Here is a 6,682-nt window from a genome sequence, read left to right as displayed (position 1 = left end):
GTCGCACGCAATGCTTTCCAATGTGGTGACCAGATGGCCGGGCTGCCCTGGAAGTCCCGATGGGGTCTCATTCACCTCCCCGATCCCAGCCAGGGCTCAGGAGGTGGGGTGCGTTTGGGCCTAGGGTCCCCTCCGTCAGTCGGTGCGCACAGTTTACCAGAAAGGGGGGTAGCCTTCCTCCGGATTACTAGGGGCAGGGTATGCCAGGACGCCCCTCCTGGGGATGGCGGTTCTGAGGCGGGGACCAGATGGGCTAAGCCCGGACGACACCTCCCCGGCGTCCGGTGCTCCCTCCTCCAGCCCACAGCGAGGCAAAGTGCCCGGGACGGGATCCCTGGGGCGTCCGGGCCTCGGGAGCTCCTGCGGGCCTCCCATGCCTGAGGCCCAGCGTGGGGTCTCTGAGCCCCCCTGAGCCCTGCAGCCCCAGAGCCCTGCAGCCCCGGAGCCCTGCAGCCCCGGAGCCCTGCAGCCCCGGAGCCCTGCAGCCCAGAACCCCCGAGCCTTGCAGCCCCCGAGCCCTGCAGCCCCGGAGCCCTGTAGCCCCCGAGCCATGCAGCTCCCAAGCCCTGCAGCCCCCCGAACCCTGCAGTCCCCGTGCCCTGCAGCCCCCGAGCCCTGAAAGGGCAGGAGGAAGCCCTCCTGCGAAGGCTCGGGGAGGGCAGATTGGCGTCATTTCAGTCCTGGACATCTGGTCGCACCTTTGCCTCGGCCATCTGGTTGCACGCAATGCTTTCCAATGGGGCGACCAGATGGCCGGGCTGCCCTGGAAGTCCCGATGGGGGCTCATTCGCCTCCCCTATCCCAGCCAGGGCTCCAGGAGGTCGGGTGCGTCCGGGCCTAGGGTCCCCTCCGTCACTCTGTGCGCACGGTTTACCAGAAAGGGGGGTAGCCTTCCTCCGGATTACTAGGGGCAAGGTATGCCGGGATGCCCCTCCTGGGGATGGCGGTTCTCAGACGGGGACCAGATGGGCTAAGCCCGGACGACACCTCCCCGGCGTCCGGTGCTCCCTCCTCCAGCCCGTGGCGAGGCAAAGTGCCCGGGACGGGATCCATGGGTCCCCCGGGCCCCGGGAGCTCCTGCGGGCCTCCCATGCCTGAGGCCCAGCGTGGGGTCTCTGAGCCCCCCCAAACCCTTCCGAGCCCTGCAGCCCCGGAGCCCTGGAGCCCTGCAGCCCCGGAGCCCTGCAGCCCTGCAGCCCCAGAGCCCTGCAGCCCCGGAGCCCTGCAGAGCCGGAGCCCTGCAGCCACGGAGACCTGGAGCCTTGCAGTCCCGGAGCCCTGCAGCCCCGGAGCCCTACAGCCCCCGAGCCCTGCAGCTCCCGAGCCCTGCAGCCCCCTGAGCCCTGCAGCCCCCGAGCCCTGCAGCTCCCGAGCCCTGCAGGCCCCGTGCCCTGCAGCCCCCGAGGCCTGCGTGGGCAGGCGGGAACCCTAGCGCGAAGGCTCGGGTTGGACAGATGGGAGTCCTTTCGGTCCCGACCATCTGGTCGCACCTCTCCCCTTGGCCATCTGGTCACACGCGCAATGCTTTCCAATGGGGTGACCAGATGGCCAGGCCGGCCTGGAAGTCCCGCTGAGGGTTCATTTGCCTCCCGGATCCCAGCCAGGGCTCCAGAAGGTCGGGCACGTTCGCGCCTAGAGTCCCCTGAGGCTCGCGGTGCGCGCGGGTTAGAAGAAAGGGGGGTAACCTTCCTCCGGATTACTAGGGGCAGGGTATGCCGGGACACCCCTCCCGGGGCTGGCCGTTCTCAGGCGGGGACCAGATGGGCTATGCCCAGGCAACACCTCCCTAGGTGTCCGGGGCTCCCTCCTCCGGCCCGCGGCATGGCAAAGTACCCAGGAAGGGCTCCATGGTTCCCGGGGGATGACAGTCATCCCCCGGGCATCTGGGCTCCGAGAGCTCTGGTGGTCCTTCCCCGGGCTTGAGTCCCAGCTGGGGTCCCCGAGCCCCCGGGAAGCGGAGCCCCTGAGCCCTGCGTGGGCAGGCGGGAACCCTAGCGCGAAGGCTCGGGGTTGGACAGATGGTAGTCCTTTCGGTCCAGGACCATCTGGTCGCACCTCTCCCCTCAGCCATCTGGTTGCGCGCAATGAGGCGAACTGATGGCCGGGCTGGCCTGGAAGTCCAGATGAGGGTTCATTTGCCTCCCGGATCCCTGCCAGGGCTTCAGGAGGTCGGGCACGTTCGCGTCTAGGTCCCCCTGAGCCTCGCGGTGCGCGCGGGTTACAAGAAAGGGGGGTAGCCTTCCTCCGGATTAGTAGGGGCAGGGTATGCTGGAACACCCCCTCTGGGCCTGGCGGTTCTTTGCCGGGGACCAGATGGGCTATGCCCGGGCAACATCCTCCCAGGCGTCCGGGGCTCCCTCCTGCAGCCTGCGGCGTGGCAAAGTGCCTGGTCCCGGACAGTCCTCCCCCGGGCGCCCGGGCCCGAGAGCTCCAGTGGTCCTCCCGGTGCCTGAGGCCCAGCCGGGGTCCCTGAGCCCCCCCGGGAAGCAGAGACCCCCAAACCCTGCCTGGGTGGGCAGGAGGGAGCCCTACCGCTATGGCTTGGTTTGGGACAGGCAGACGGGAGTCCTTTTAGGTGCCGGCCATCTGGTCGCTCCTTTCCCCTTGGCCATCTGGTCGCACGCAATGCTTTCCAATGGGGCGACCAGATGGCCGGGTCGGCCTGGAAGTCCCAATGAGGGCTCATTTGCCTCCCGGATCCCAGCCAGGGCTCCAGGAAGTCGGGCGCGTCCGCGCCTAGGGTGCCCTCCGTCACTCGGAGCGCGCGGGTTACAAGAAAGGGGGGAAGCCTTCCTCCGGATTAGTAGGGGCAGGGTGTGCAGGAACACCCCTCCGGGGCTGGCGGTTCTTTGCCGGGGATCAGATAGGCTATGCCCGGGCAACATCCTCCCAGGCATCCGGGGCCCCCTCCTGCGGCCCGTTGCGTGGCAAAGTAAACTGGACGGGCTTCACGGGTCCCGGGCAGTCTTCCCCCGAGAGCTCCGGTGGTCCTCCCCATGCCTGAGGCCCAGCCAGGGTCCCCGAGCCCCTCGAGCCCTGCGTGGGTGGACAGGTGGGAGCCCTACCACTATGGCTCGGCGCGGGCAGACGGGAGTCCTTTCAGGTGCCGGCCATCTGGTCGCACCTTACCCCTCGGCCATCTGATCGCGCGCAATACTTTCCAATGAGGCGACCAGATGGCCGGGTCGGCCTGGAAGTCGCGATGATGGTCCATTTGCCTCCCGGATCCCTGCCAGGGCTCCAAGAGGCCGGGCGCATTCGCCCCTAGGGTCCCCTCTGTCAGTTGGAGCGCGCGGGTTACCAGAAAGGGGGTAACCTTCCTCCGGATTACTAGGGACAGGGTACTCTGGGACCCCTCTCGGCTTAGCGGTCCTCAGGATGCCGCCCCAGCCCTGGGTCTGTCCCGGGACCTGTCCCACGGCCTGCCGTGTGGCAGGCTGCCTGACCCGGATGAGATCCGGCAGGCCTCCCCCTGCTGGGCTGGGTCCAGGGGCCCCTGGGAGGGCGGCCTCCCCACCCCAGGCTCCGTCCTCTGTCCTGCCGCGTGGAAGGGTGCCTGAACGAGTTTCTGCGGGCTCCGTCCTGGGTCCAGCGGGCCCGGGGAGGCTTCCCCTGAGCCTCCGGGCCTTGGATCCCCGGCTGGGTCCAGGGGCCCCGCCAGGCCCCGGGTCGGGTGCTCCGGCCCTGGGCCCCTTCCTCCAGCCTGCCGCTCCACCAAGGGCCCGGGACTGGGGTCTGTCGGTTCCGTGCAGGCCTCCCCTGCTTGTCAAGGTGTCCGCGGGCCCCGGGTCGGAGGGCCCGTCGGGTCTCCCATGCAGCCCCCATGGCTGGGGCTCAGTTGGGGCCCTGGGCCTCCGGTCCCCCATGCCCCGGCGCCCGCTCACTGTTTCGTTTGGGCACAGAGCGACCAGATGGCTTCTGTAACGCCCTGAACGTCTCAGGATCGTTTAACAGACACGATAATGAGAATGCAACCACTTGTGAAGGTTTAGTTATTTTAATGAAGGCAAAAATAATACAAGGAATAAACAAAGGTTATAGTCACTGGAATCCTCCAGGCTAAGTACGTTACCAGCCCACAGCACGGATGGTCCTAACCGTCCTCTGCATATACGCCGATCCCGGCAAAACAGCATGTTTTCCCTCAGCTTTTGGAGCACAGCTTTGACGTGGTGTACGTGCTCCTCCACACTGGACGAATAGATGAGGATGTCGTCGATATATACGACCACGTAGATATCCAACTCCTCTCTGAATACCTCATTCAAAAAGTACTGAAAGGCTGCCGGGGCGTTGCACAGACCGAACGGCATGACGAGGTACTCAAAAAGGCCGAACCTGGTCTTAAAGGCGGTCTTCCACTCGTCTCCGTCCCTCATGCGCACCAGATGGTATGCCCCTTTCAAATCCAACTTGGTGTAGATACGAGCTTTCTTGACCTGTTCCAGAAGTACACTGATGAGAGGCAAGGGGTACCGATTCTTTACGGTTATCGCATTCAATGCCCTAAAGTCCACACAGGCTCTCAGCTCCCCATTAGCCTTCGGGATGAAGAAGAGTGGCGAGGCGGCCGGAGACTTGGACGGGCGGATGAATCCTAGCTTGAGGAGTTTATCCAGGTACCCCCGGAGATACACGTTTTCAGGCTCCGTCAGGGCATACAGCCTGCCGCTGGGAACGCTGGCCCCTGGCACCAGGTCGATCTGGCAGTCAAACTGTCTATGTGGTGGTAGCACTTCCGCCTTCACCTCATCAAATACATCCTCAAAACTGTGATAAGCCTGGGGGAGAGCCACATCTTTTTCTGCCGCTGTAGCCACCGTCTGACTCCCGCTCTCATCTGCGTCAAGGGATTCCGTTCTTATTCCACAATGCAGGATGCAATACGGTGACGTCAGTTCGATGCGATGTGTTGGCCAATCCACAGAGGGGTTGTGTTTCTGTAGCCACGGCAATCCCAATATGACGCCATATTGGGGCGCTCGGATGATGTTAAAATCGATTTGTTCCACATGGTTCCTCCCACATCTCATCGGAAGGACCCCCGTGTGCTGCCCGATGGGCCCCGTCACCAATCGCCTTCCGTCTACAGCATAGACGTCTTCGGGTACAGCTTTGGGAAGAAGCACTAGCCCTAGCCTGCATGCCTCGTTGTGGTCCATAAACATGCCAGGGGCCCCTGAATCCACCATGGCCACAACGGGTATCCACTGGTCATGCACTCCCACGTGCACCGTGAGAAACAGGTGTCGTTGTCCCTTAGTGACCGAGTTGGAAAGTGAAGGGATGGATGAGTGACTCCGAGATGCCCCTTCTTTGGTCTGGGAGTCCTCTAGTTTTCCGCCGGTACGTCCACCACGGCTGTTACCGACCGGTTGGCCCGATAACGTGACGTCTTCGGTTTGGCAGGGCATTCACGTACGTAGTGGCCTTTTTTGCCACAATATAGGCACAATCCTTGTTTACGGCGTGACTCTTTCTCCGTGGCTGTAAGGCTCGCTCGTATTGCGCCGATGTCCATGGGTTCTCCCTTGGATGCGGTGGAAGTTTCAGGACTTCCCACTGTCACATAGGATGGAAGGGAGTTTCCTTTTCTCCCAGGATCCCCCTTTCTTTCACTTAGCCTATGTTCCAGCCATAATACCAGGTTGATAAGGCCCTCACATGTCTTGGGTTGTGGGTCAATATGAGCCACGGCGTCCTTGAGCTCATCGCACAGCCCGTGATGGAAGAGCGCCGTCTGTTTAGCAACAGGCCACTTGGTTTCCGCAACCAGCCTTCGGAACGCGTTGAGATACTGCACCAGGTCGTTGGATCCCTGTCTCAACTCAAGCATTTCACGGTCCGCCGTGTACGAGTCAGCCCTTCTGTCGAAGACTTTCAGGAATTCCTCGCGAAAAGCACCCCAATCACATAAGATGGGGTCGTCCCTGCTCACCAGAGGTACGGCCCATTGTGCCGCGTTTCCAGCCAAATAGGATATAAGGAAAGCCACACGAGCCTGACTCGTGGGGAACGCCCTTGGTTTGCACGATAAATGTAGCGCCACTTGTGTGAGGAATACCTGCACTGTGTTAGGATCCCCACTGTACCTCTCTGGTGTTGCCAAGGGGACGGCTACCGGCATTTCCACTACTACCGCAGGGGTCTGGTTCGTGAGGGAGGTGCTGGGCGTGAGCGGGTCCAATTGGATAGCATCCAGTCTGGCTTTTACATCGGCTGTTTCTTGCCTGGAGGCAGCCAATTCAATTTGCACGGTCGCTAAAGCAGCCAGCACATCATCAAGTGTTGCCATGTCTGTTATCGACCGGGAGACAGTTAGTGTTATTAAGGTCGGATATTTTGTAACGCCCTGAACGTCTCAGGATCGTTTAACAGACACGATAATGTGAACGCAACCACTTGTGAAGGTTTAGTTATTTTAATGAAGGCAAAAATAATACAAGGAATAAACAAAGGTTATAGTCACTGGAATCCTCCAGGCTAAGTACGTTACCAGCCCACAGCACGGATGGTCCTAACCGTCCTCTGCATATACGCCGATCCCGGCGTATGCCAACAGAGGGCAGAAATGAAATGGCCGACAATGCCAATCGGTAGGCTGTGAGGGGCACGAAGAGTGTTGGGGAGAATCGAGGAGTCAGGGAAACACCCAGCCGGGGTCTCTACCTGAAGGGAGCAG

The sequence above is a fragment of the Triturus cristatus genome, chromosome 4_1 (assembly GCF_964204655.1).
Source record: "Triturus cristatus chromosome 4_1, aTriCri1.1, whole genome shotgun sequence".
Taxonomy (NCBI): domain Eukaryota; kingdom Metazoa; phylum Chordata; class Amphibia; order Caudata; family Salamandridae; genus Triturus; species Triturus cristatus.
Note: the sequence above shows the minus strand (reverse complement) of the source record.